This window comes from Protopterus annectens, chromosome 11.part0 (assembly GCF_019279795.1).
Source record: "Protopterus annectens isolate FY-2018-M chromosome 11.part0, PAN1.0, whole genome shotgun sequence".
NCBI classification, from domain to species: Eukaryota; Metazoa; Chordata; order Ceratodontiformes; family Protopteridae; genus Protopterus; species Protopterus annectens.
In genome coordinates this window covers 673,376,100-673,389,405 of record NC_056745.1, presented here as the reverse complement: position 1 = coordinate 673,389,405, position 13,306 = coordinate 673,376,100, and the positions used below count along the sequence as shown (strand labels likewise).

Genomic DNA, 13,306 nt, shown 5'->3' with positions numbered 1-13,306 from the left:
ACCCAGGGCCTGTAGGAATCTCCTTGCAGTCATCTGGGTGAGTTTTGCTAAATCTTTGAAATAATGAGTTAACTTCTCTTGCTTGTCTTCTGTCAGATAAGCCATCTGAGAGGCTGTGTCTAGTTTGGCTCCTAAGAAGATTATTTGCTGGGATGGCTGCAGTCTTGACTTTTGGAAGTTGACTGTGTATCCCAGAGTTTGAAGTAATCGTATGACATAATCCAGGTTTTTTGTCAACATCAATTTGTCGTCCGCTTGTATGAGGCAGTCGTCCAGGTACGGGTAAAAATGTATACCCTGGAGCCTGCAATGAGCAATTACTGAAGCCAGGCATTTTGTAAATACTCTGGGCGCAGTAGATAAGCCAAATGGCAATGCTGAGAATTGATAATGCTCTGGCCCTGCAAGAAATCTGAGGTATCTTCTGCAGCAGTGTCTGATAGGGACATGCAGGTAAGCCTCCTTGAGGTCCAGAGTAATCAGCCACGACCCCTTGCCCAACATGGGAAGGAGTTGCTGTAGAGTCAGCATTTTGAACTTTGGTACTATGAGAAATGTGTTTAATGTGGACAAGTTCAGTATTGGTCTCCATTGAGATTCTTTTCTTGGAACAAGGAACAGTCTTGAGTAAAACCCCTGGTCTTGCTCTTGTTGTGGAACTCTTTCTATTGCTTTCATCCGAGTAAGCAGAGTGATTTGCTTGATAGCCTCTGCCCTCTGATTTTGTGGTAGGTTTGGCATGCCTTGTTTTCTTGGTAAGGTATGAAAATGAAACCTGTACCCTCGGTCTATAATGTTCAAAATCCATTTGTCCTTTGTCAGTCTGTGCCAGTTTTCTGCAAACAGAGATAATTTCCCGCCCAAGGGAGCTTCTAGTTGTTCCCTGGTAGGCGGTAGTAGAGGAAAGTCATTGAGATTGTGCTTGTGGGGCAGGTGAAACCCCTGCGTCACTTCTTTGGTTTCCTGGCTGCCATTGCCGTCCCCTGTAAGGGCCTCTGTATTGGCCTCTTCCTCGGCCACGTCTGTTCTTACCCCTTTGAAACTTTTCTGGATTAGGAAAAGGCCAGTTTTTTGAAGGCCAATTCCTACTGAATCTGGGGGGTTGAACCTGGAGGAAATCCTTCACAGTCTGAACTGATTTTGCTTTTTCTTCGATGGTCTTTAACACATCCTTAGCATTTGCACCAAAAAGCTTGTTCTTCTACAAAGGTGCATCCAGAAGTTTTGCTTTTATATGATCTGGTAGAGGTTGATCTTTTAATCAAGCATGTGTACGAATGACTGCCCCTGTCATAGCTGCCCTACATGAAGCTTCCAGTGCATCATACCCACACTGCAGGAAGTGATTGCTTACTTGCTGAGTGTTATGTACAGCTTCCTGCAAAGTCTTCCTGTCTAAAGGATCAGGAGTGGCTAAGGTTTTTTGTAAATCCTCTAACAGAAAATCCTGATATTGTAACATATGAAAAAGGCAATTTAAAGCTCTCATATATAAGGTTGGGACCCTGTAATACCTGTCTGGCTTGGCTGGAGCAGGAGGGAGAGAATCAGGGTTGGCACTAGAGTCAGAGTACAAATCATCCGGAACATCAAGCACAGGCGGAATAGCCAAGGGCCTGTGCTGAGGCTTCTTAAGGAAAGTCCTAAGGCGTTTCCTAGAATCAGAATATTCCTGGCCCTGCCACTTGAAATGTTCCCTCATGGTGTGCAGAACTTCCCCAAAAGAAATATCCTCTGGAGGGGAGGCCGAGGGGATGGAATCTTCTGCATCCGAGTCCTCATAGGTTTGAAAGAGCTCTTCCTGGCTATCAGAGTGGACAGAGCCCTCAGAATCTTCATCTGAAGGAGTAGGGTCAGAGGGTTCTACCCGGGGCCTTTTATCAGGAGGAGGCTGGGATCCTCTTTCAGGATGGGCCTGTGAACCTCTAATCATGGAAATTAAATCAGCAGCCATGGACATAATTTGTGTCTCTGGAGACGGCTGAGGTAAGGATTTAGAAGTAATATGCTTAGTTTTGCTGGCTGCCTTAGCCCTAGTGTAGGCCTTGATAGACATGGCCATCGGGGGCCTGGCAGCTCCACGTGCAGGAGTGACCTTGTCTACAGCAATGGTCTCGGGCATTTCCTCGGTTTCGGTATCCGGAGGAAAATCTACCAGTGGCGTCGGGGAAATGTCTGTGATATGAGTCGTCCGTAATGCGGTGTCTTCGGTTCGGAGTGGTGGAAATACCGTCTCAGAGGGAACCGGAGCACTCGCGCTAGGTTTTGGCATGGAGTCGGTGGTAGACGCGGGCTGAGGATGTCGGTCCCGGTCTTTACACTTTTTGGGAGTTTGCGATGTCGGAATTTCCGACGGCATGGTGTAGGCAAAAATATCGCCGAAAAAGTCTTCAGCGAACTCCGCCCGGCGCCTGAGTGTGCGCTTGTTGAAGCGAGCACAGGCTACACAGGCCAAGACGTCGTGGTCTGGGCCCAGGCAAGGTAGACAGTAAGAGTGGAAATCCTTATGAGGTATTTGTTTACCACAAGAAATACAATTGTTAACTTTTTCAGTAATTTCTGACATCGGCTGAGGCAAGAAAAGGTCCCCAACGGGGTACTTAGCTTTTTTGATGACTTCGGTATCGTACAATACAGGAGCTGACCGACCGGCACTTGCGAACTGCTTCTGCTTCGGGCACCGCACGGCAAGAAAGGCTGAAGAAAAAGGCATCGGCCGATGCCTTTATACTCCAGCCGCTGTGACGTCGGAGAGGAGGCGACACCAGCCGACGCCGGACCCAGACTTTGGAATCTGGCCGACCGAGGGCTGCCTGAGGCAGGACAACCCACATGTTATGACTGCAGTTGCATTCTTGAAGGACATCTTGCCTAGCTTAACAGGGGTTCTTAGAGCTGAAATTAGTGATACAATCTAGAACATCACATACTTTTCACTGTCTTAAAAAAACACGAGCATTTCAGGGAGCTGGAGGGTAGTTTCCTTATTCAGGTTACTGTTCTTATCCTTCCAGGAAGGTGAGTTTCAGGTATTAGTTACTGGAATGTACCTGTGCCCCAAGCTGGTAAGAATGGAAGAGAAAATATAGCAAGGAAGATTGTTCAGGACTTAGAAGCATAGGAAGATAGGTTTAAAGAATATAACAGCATAAAATGTAAACTAAGCAATTACAAATACGTAACGCCTTTTACATCATGAACTCATAAAACACATTGCTTATTTGGAATCATCAGCGATAACATTTAGAAACATAGGTAAGGCTGTGATCCTGAAAACTCTATTAAACAACACCAGAACAGCTTTGAATTCAAAAACATTCAACAATTACAAGGATATATATAGGTTGGATATGGCTACATTAGCTTATCTTAACAAGGGAGCATGTCTTCTCAGGCAGATAACAGTTGTGACCTATTTCAACATGGTGTGACTACAAAATGCATTGAACAGTAAAGGCGTTATTAGATCATGAAGCTGCCGACAAGCACATTACTAGCGGTGTATATAAGGTACTGAATTTATTAGCACAATGTAAGTAGTCATTAGGGTGATATTTTTGCTTCCCTAGCAGTTATCATATTTCAGAATCAGTGCTAACCTAAGGCCAATACACTGCTTGTGTACGCTAGTGTAGCTTTCAGTAGATAGGGTCGCTTTAGTGGTAGAATGATGAAAAATGGGCTGTATTCCATGTAACCAGCAAGCACTAATGAGCGGTGGTTACACGGTTCTGCTTAAGCAGGTAAAAACAGGGCTCGCTATATGAAGTTGCCTAAGGGACAAGTGAAAATAAAACAAATAGAAATCAAGTTAGCCGCCTACTACCTCTGCCAAAGGCAAAGTGTACTGGACAGATAGGCAGGAGTAGCACTCGGTCAGTAGAGTCGCTACAGGGGCTAGTAAACGAGAAAATATACAGTCAGGTTAAAAGAAAAAAAGAAAAAACACCTACAACCAATTCCTAAAGCACTGAAACCTGCTTTGCTAGGTAGATTAGCGTTCAGCAAAAGAAATCGCTTCCGCCTCAAATTACATTAGATAGGAGAGAAATTAAGGGAAGCCGACTACAGCAGCTCCAGTAGGAGCAACACAAGCTATAGTGCCGTTGGGAAGGCTGATCGGTTTACAGGTTGAGATCTAGGAGAGTTGTAGGGCACTAGACAGAAGTTAGAGTCAATATTCATTAGCCAACATTTGGAACCATTTACCTTTGGTCGACACTATGTAAGTACAAGATAGTAGAGTGAGAACATTAAACAAATAACAATATTACACTCTGCAAGTGATTGCAGACAAGAACGAGTCAATATAAAGGTGTGCAATAATCTTATAACATGCCACTAGCGTCGTTCCCACGTGTACTCGTTGTATGGAACACAGTGTTAGCAGAGATAGTGTTATCAACAAAAAAAAAAACACATTTGCGTAGAATTTCCTTAGCAGCATCAACAGTTAATACAGTTAAATAGTCAGACAATGCATAAATCAGTGACAAATGAGAAAAACAACGGAAGCACTTACTAAGGTCAAGAGCCCAAGCGGAGTGCACAGCAGCCAGGTGGAAAGCAGGGGAAAAAGATGGTGTCCTTGCCCACGGGGTATATTTATAAGGTGCAAGATTGCTCGAGGGCAGAGGAGGAGGGGAGTAAACCATACATAGGGTAGTGGACAAGAAGTCGCGAGATAAGGAGTGTTAGGTTAGATATCAAGAGATAGCACAGTGTAAGTGGGAGGGGGGCAGTGATAAATATAGAAAGATAGGTGGTGAGTTCAACAAGATAAGAGAAGTAAGAAAAAATAAGTGGTTGTAGTACTGTAGAAGTGGATGTTAGGTTAGATATCAAGAGAGAGAGAGCAGTATAAGTGGGAGGGGGGCAGTGGTAATTATAGAGAGATAGATGGTGAGTTCAACAAGATAAGAGAAGTAAGAAAAAATAAGTGGATGAAGCACTGTAGAAGTGGGTAGAAAACAGAGGGATAAGGCTATAGGAGGTAAAAGGACCAGGTAGCAGGGACAAGAGAGTGAACTGCTAAGGAAGACAATCAGTGGAGTGAGAGAATTGAGCAAGAGATGTAGAAAGTGAAGAAGAAGTAGAGGTAAGTTAACAGGCTAGAATAAGGAAGATCTACCTGACAGAGAGGTAGAGTATAGAAAGTAAGTTGAAGGAAAAGGGTGGGAGGTGTATAAGAAGAATGTCTATGAAGAGGGGAATTGAAAAAAGAAAAAGAAACAGGGTAGTGGGGTCTAATAGAGAAATAATTGTAATGGGGTAAGGTACAGACTGGGAGTGGTAAAGCGCCACCTAGTGGGCAGTAGGTGAATGTGACTGAAAAGTTCCTGTACAAGGGTAGCAGGCTATGAGAGAGAGGGAGTTAGGTTACTTTGAAAAGCAGAGAGTATTGGCTGTTTACGAGCATTTGATAAAAAGATCAGGACAGGAAAGTTGGGGGGGGTGGTAGGCTGCTGGCTATCCTAATTGGGGAACTTGCCTAGCTAAATAGGGGTTCTTAGAGCTGAAATTAGTGATACAATGGTCTAATATCTAGAACATCACATACTTTTCACTGTCTTAAAAAACACGAGCCTTTCAGGGAGCTGGAGGGTAGTTTCCTTATTCAGGTTACTGTTCTTATCTTTCCAGGAAGGTGAGTTTCAGGTATTAGTTACTGGAATGTACCTGTGCCCCAAGTAAGGTCAAGAGCCCAAGCGGAGTGCACAGCAGCCAGGTGGAAAGCAGGGGAAAAAAATACCAATATAATTAACTATAAGTAGCTTGTAATACATTGCAAAATTGCTAGAAATGCATACTTCTGGTTGTGCATGTTTAAACATTTCTGTTGTTCCCTCCTGCACTGCACATGACTCATAACCCTCCCCCCCAGAGAGTTCTGGACAGAAGATAAAGTAAAGAGTAGTTGCTATATTTAGTTTAGTTCACACATCAAGCTATACTGGAATTTCCTCTCTTCAACAATGCCTTGTGGCAATAATCTATGTGCATTTCTTCATTGGTGGATATAACTGCAGCCACACCTTTACAACAGTTTAGGATTTGCTTGGCTGGGAATATAAAATGTTCAATGCCAAAAATAGAAACAGCAAAGCAACTGTGTATAATAGAAAATGATTAAAGATGCCCATGCATGTGTGCAAATAAGCAAATATCGACAGCAATATTACATTTAATTAACTAAAAATGTGACATTTAAAGATGGGAACTCATTTAATCTATTGGTGGCAGTTGTTGGTGGAATTTGTGTGAGCATTATGAGTACTGTTTACATTTCTAATCATGTTACAGCATTAAAACATCAAAGCAGATTGAGTGGCTATTAGAAGAACATAAGTAGTTTTAAAACAGAAGTATCACTCTGGTGGTAATACTATATCATTATTTAATGTTCATCAATAACAGATTAACATAAAACAAGAAAGTATCTTGCCATGCCTCTCTGATACAATGTTATATCAGAAAAAAAAAAAAAAACATGATAAATTAATACACTAGCAAAAATTCCAAACTAGTCCAGCAGATAGCACTCTGGGCCACGAAAAAAAAAAATCACAGATATAGCTCTCAACTGTACAGAATTTTGTCTCATATTTTTGGTCTATTCCTCATAAAATTTGTGGTTTGCTGGAAAATCACTATGGAGTGAAATCACTAAATAATGACATACATTTGAGTTTCAGACTTAATATTTTTTCAGGAAATGCAGTTTAACAGAAATCCTGTTAATCTAGCGACTTTCTAAGTTTATAACAGCAATATTTAAAATCTGTCCCTATTTTCTGCCTTTGTCCCCCCATTATTTCAGGATTTGTCTAGAGGTTGAGAGGTACAATCACAGATCTGTGACTCACAACAGAATACAAGTTCATGCCATGTGGTCACACTATGTGATGCTGTGAGTTATGCAGTTTAGATATCTTTTGAAGCCATGAAGGCATAAACATGAATCGCCACCAGCTAGTCAATACTATACTTAGAGAAGTTCCAATAAAATATGGTGTGTCATAGTAACAGCATTTTGAAAATGCCATTTGTGCACTCTCAGACATGCACTACAGAGCAAATTGTTAGATGGTTGTGTGCAGGATATCGAGGACAGATTAACAGTCTGTATATATTTGGCTGGGGAAAATGAGAAGGTCTGGTAACGAAAAACAGAACTGCCAATTCACATGCATTGTTAAAGTAAGTACAAAACTTTCTATCCGAGAGTGGATGCGCCATCTTTGTTATCTTGAATACAAAGAGTCCCGAGCTGACCAACCTAGGTGATCACCAATAAAGAACATCAGAGATTATAGTGAAATCAAAGAAAGACCTGGATTACAAGCCTATTCAGTGATGCCACTGCATGAATATCATCCAATGGTAAATTCTTAAAGAATGTTTGTGAGATGGCCATAGTCCAAGTAGAGTGGAAGTTGGCCTATGATACTAAAGAATGGTTGTGTTTTATGTGAGCTTACAACTTTTTGATTTCACAACAACGTATGTTGTGTCATGTTATAATTTAAGATTTGAAAAAAAAATATTAAAAGAAAAAGAAAATAGCTCACTGAACTTATATAAATTAACTCTGAGATCACTATACCTCAAGGAAAGGAAATACACATAGTGATCATAGACAGAGTATACCCAAAAGTCAGATTTTTGCACATTCAGTCCTGCTGTCCTGAGGTTGACACTTCTAACTCTCAGAATTCAAAACATTTCCCTAATATAATCCTATTCATAGGCAGCATCCAAGGAATATATAGCACTCTATACATACAAGCTTCCACTAAGCCATGTTCTTGGCAGATTATACATACAAAAACATTTTTTATACACCTTAATTCACTGAATAATTGAATAATGATACAATTAACATTTGGTCTTCTATCTTGATATTTCTGTTATTTATGCTATCCTAATATTGTAATACTAATGTGTTCAACGCAGTTTATAAAATTATAAACAATCCTAAAATACATTTCTTCATATATTTAGAAACATTAAATATAGAAGTATTATATGTAATTTAAATGTGTTATTTTTTTATATATAATATTGTGGGTGAAAGTTGGCACTTTAATATGTGTATAAGGACAGTCTGAGTATTGGTTTACTAAATAGGAACGGGAAAAGGTAATTTATATTTAATTAATTGCATCATTATTCAATGAATTAAGGTGTCTAAAAATATGTGCTGCTTGGTGTACTGAATATTCGGGTCTATATTAAATCAGCGAACGCTTAAAAAAGTGAACGCTGATTGATCAACCCTAGTTCACTGAACGCTGAAAATCCCGAATGCTCGGAACAGTGATTTTTTTCCAAGGGAAAAAAATCTCTGTTCCACAAAAAAAAAAAAAAAAAACAAACAAACAAAAAAAAAACTTAAAACAGTATTTAATGTGGGGGGGCTTCACCCCTCCCGATGTGGGGGGCTGTGCCACCCATACCCCCCCTACTTAAATATGCCAGCTTTGAGATCGCACCACAGTGGAGGAAACGGCAAACTCCTGAAACTGGCCCAGCGATTTTTTTCCCTGAGGAAACAAATCGCTGTTCTGGGTGTTCGGGATTTTCAGCATTCCCTCAAATAGGGTTGATGAATCAGCGTTCGCTTTTTTAAGCATTTACTGATTGAATATAGACCCGAATATTGCTTGAAGGCGTAAACTGAGGTACCGGATGCACCAGTAAAATTTTTATTCCCGCTCTTTCTTGGTGTGGTTTGTGTTTTTGGAATTACTTTCGAGGTGTGTGTAAACAATCTTGCTTATCCAGGAGGTGAGTAATATGGCAGCAGATGGTTCTCATTTTTCCTGTTCGAGTATATGGAAAGAAAGAGAGGAGAGAATTGCCGGTGATGACCCTTGGGCCACAGGAGAAGCAAATGTGAATGAGGTGGATTTCTTGAAATTGGAGCGGTTACTAACAAAAGAGTTATTTTGTTTTATGATATCAAGCTTCTTGAGAAATATGTAGCTTTAGATATCACTCCTAGAGCCCTCAGAATAAATAGATTGCCAGCGTATGAGTTTACGGAGTATGAGGGTGATCTGTTAAATGAATGGAATGCTGGCTCCCTTGCTTGTCCTAAGGCTTGGTTGAGTGTTCTTATCAAATGCAATGTCAGGCAGCAGGAAAAGATACGTGCTGATATTCCGCAGACACAGATGCACTTGGCAGAGATTACAGCCGATGCCGCCCTGGATTTAAAACTACAAGACATCAAGGGGAAAGTGGATAAGGTGGAGAAGTCGGTGACCCTTCGAAAGAGGGGCAAATTACAGCGAGACATCAGCAATTATAAAAATAATTTGGTGTTTGCCTGGCAGCGAAAGTAGACTAGAGGGAGGCAGATGGCTCGGCATTTAGGCAGCAGAGGCCAGGAGCTACGTCATTCTTCCATATCCTCGGGGGGAGGGGGACTGCTTCGAGTAGTAAGAAAAGTATGTCCTTTGAGGACCTGAATGAAGAGAAAATGGACTCTATGCTGCAGAAAAGGACTTCCGAGGGCTTTAGAGGCAGAAGGCATAAATGGCAGGGGAATTCAAACACCGGCAACTGTAACAGCAGCTGGAATAACAGAAACAGAAGGAAGAGGAACTGATGTGCCGGATGAAGCAGAACACTATCGAGGGGTGAATCGGAGATTTTCTTCAGCTGTTGGACTAAACATTAATGTAAGAAATGTGGATTATTTAAAAATTGTGAATCTGTCTGATTTGACTCTTGATCAGGACATTATTTCTCTTTTGGATAAAGGGGTTAAATTCATCCCCACACATTTTCCTAGCCTTGCTGATTTAATCTTGGAAATAGCCCATTTTTGTCATAAGTTACATTTAAAAGTATTTTTTGATAATAAAAAATGCGGTTTAAGTCAAGAATCTGTGGAAAATGTTAATGATACAATAAATGATGTAAGTTTTGATGAAACTATTATTAGTAGGGAAGTTTCTTTGTTAAATGTGTCAATTTATGACTACGAGGAATTTGAAGCAGCAGAAAGCATGTTGGGGGGGGGGGGTTATGTTGTTGACAGCAATGTAAGCTTTATGACTGGGTATGGGAGATTACAAATACCACAAGTGTCATATAATAGTCCCTTTGTGCCGCCCAAAATATCTGCCAATATATGTGTATTTGAAAACGTGTTATGCAAACAGAAATAGAGTATCAGAATTTTAGAAAGAACAATAAGACATTTAATTTGACTAGAACACAGTGGGAGGTTCTGCAACATTTAAGGCAGAATTGTGACAAACACATTTACACAGGCAGATAAGGGGGGCAATTGGGTGATAATGACTAAAAATCGGTACCATAATATGGCCATGACCCTGCTGGAAGATGCATCAGTATATGAAATATTGTCCCACAACTCTGTCAAGGAATTCAATGTACTACTGCTGGAAATTTTGTAGAGGGGGGGAAGGCTTGGCTTTTTATGTCCATCAGATGTTAAAAAACTATACATTAAAAATCCCAAGGACGCCAGATTCAAAGTGATACCTAAAATACATAAGGATATCCACAATCCGCCAGGAAGGCACATAGTGTCTGGAAAGGGAGCTTATTTGCAAAATGTAGGCATGTTTCTGGATTTTCAGCTTAAGAATTGTCTGAGCAGAATCATGTCACACATTAAGAATGGAAAAGAGCTTTCAGATACCATAGGAGGCATGAAGTGGTCCAATGATTATTATTGTGTCTGTGTGAATATCAAGTCGTTATATACAAATATCAAAAACAAATGGGGTTTTGGAAGCAGTTATAAATATTTTAAGGGAAGGTCCACGTACAGACTCTCATACGTTTGTGGAATTTTCTTTAACCCATAATTGTTTTGTTTTTGGTAACAAATGTTTTTTTGTAAAAAGAAGGAACTGCAATAGGAGTAGCTTATGCCCCTGTATATGCAATTCTGTTTATGAACTATTTTGAAAATTCTTACATTTGTAATTCTGAGTTCTACAAGCATAAGGTCATACTATTTAAGAGATACATGTATCTTATTTTTGTTTGTAGAGGGGGAAATGGAGGAATTTCAGGATTTCATGTTGCAGTTGCAGGATAATCACTTTGGTTTGGAATTCACATTTAACACCAGCAGGGAAACAGTACAATATTTAGATTTGGAATTATTTGTTGGGATGGATTTTACAGTAGAATTTAGAACTTTTGTTAAAGCTACTGCTGTCAACAATTTCCTCATGGCTGATAGTATGCATGCTCTCCACTTATTATCATCATTACCATATGTAGAATACCTACGCATAACCAATAACATCTCAGACAAGGCAAGGCTGGGGGTTGAATTTGAGAGGGTTAGGAACAAACTTTACAGCAGGGGTTATGATAAGCGTGTCCTAACAACAGCTGAAAATAAAGTTAGAAAAAGACTGGGGCTGGCATATACCACAATGCGAAAAGAAGCACTGAGCAATAGAAGTGAAGTCCGGAATTTGGACGAAGGGGAGGACCAAAACAAAATGTTTTCTGTAAACAGTTTTCTCCCTTCTCAGAGATTCTGAAAAAGTTAGTGAATAGATTCTGGCCTATTATCACCAATGATAGGAATCTCAGGAAACTTTTTCCAGAGAAGGTCACTTTCTCCTATAGTAGATTTAAGAATCTTAAGGAACTGTTATCCACATGTAAGTTGGAAAGAGAACATGGAAGAAAAGGCAGCTTCCCTTGTGGAAAATGCATAGTGTGTAAGAAGATTAAGAATATAGATGGGGCTAACATCAATGGGAAGGTGTATAAGGCAAGGGATCAGTACAATTGTGAATCTTGGGGGGAGGCGATTTACATTATAGGGTGTGGATGTTCTTCAGTGCAATGGTATATAGGGCAGACTAAAAGGGCAGTGAAAAAAACAGATCATAGAACACTTGGGGAACATCAAGAGAGGTAGAATGGAAAGTCCTGTAGCATAACATTTTGTCAGGCATCATGATGGTTCAGATTCAACCTTCTTTTACAATGTGTTGGCCAAGCCCAGTTTTTGTCAGGGGGATGAATTTCAAGGAGATTGACGTGGTTAAAACCAAATGCATCATCAACTTTGGCACTTTACACCTAGGGGGATTAAATCTTGACATCAATTTAAATGTTAGTTAAATGTCAGTTAAAGATGGTTCAAATGTACACAAAAAGTCACAAACAAACAATCACAACACATACATTATCATACCACATCCCTGCAGAAAAGAAAATGCATTTGCATTGCATAATATTATACTACAGTTACACACTTTTACACACTCTCTCTCTCATCACACTCACACAGTAAGAAAAACAACTCCCGTGACCCGTCCCGTCCCTTTCCAGTTCCAAAATAAATAATGCAGACAATTTCAGAAATAAAAAATCCTTTTCACCCCAGGCAGCTGAGCAGCTAATGTTAGAGAAGATTCAGCATCAGCATTAGGACTCGAGTCGACTCTTTAAAAGGCAGCTAGAACATGCTGGAAATGCATACTCTCTAATGGCAAAATTATTACTGACTGACTGACCACGTAAAATCATAATTTGTGTTTCTGTCCTCCCGACTGTTTGGTTGTTTCACACAGCAGTGACAGGCAGACAGTGGCAGCACAGCAGTAGGCAATGTAGAGAGATAAATAAATAATAGTAAGCATCACTAAGCAATTCCGTCTCCGCGTTTACTATAAACGTAAGGCTTGGCTTGCCAAATGACTCTGTAATGCCGTTTGCAACTTTTTTCCCTAGTCCGAGTCTCAACTCAAGACATTAAACTAAAAAGGTAGAACTATAAATAGTTAGTAGAACTACAAATAGTTAGTCTGTCTGAGCAAGGTTGGGGAGGGGAGGATGGGGATGGGAAATGGGAACAGAAAAGAAGAACACCATGAGTCTCACTGCTGTGTGTGCCACCCATGACTGCCTGGTTACATTAAACTTAATTATTACCCAGCCAGGGCCATACCCTTACAGCAGGTTGCAGCGTGCATGCGAGATCTGTGATTGAGTGATGAGCCCCACATGCACTGCTGCTGCTAAAATGTAAATAAAGTAACTTACTAATTTAACAACAAAGAAGTGGGATGCAAGTCCAACCAATGGCTTCAACAGAGATACTATTTATTCGACAAAGAACAGAGAATAAAACGTAAGCACTTTCGCAGTGTGTCCCACTGTTTCCTCAGACGTATACACTTACTACTTTGTTTATTTACATTTTAGTAGCAGTGCACGTGCTGACTCGTTACTCAATCACACATCTCGCATGCTGCAACCTGCCTGTAGCCTAGGGGATAGAGAGAGAGGG

The 13,306-nt window shown here is 40.5% G+C and overlaps 1 protein-coding gene across 2 annotated transcripts in view; it reads right to left on the bottom strand.

Moving 5' to 3' along the window:
* The window catches only part of BCL2L14 (BCL2 like 14), a 554,792-nt gene that overhangs the window by 409,462 nt on the left and 132,024 nt on the right, over window positions 1–13,306 (bottom strand). The gene's annotated exons all lie outside the window — the stretch shown is intronic.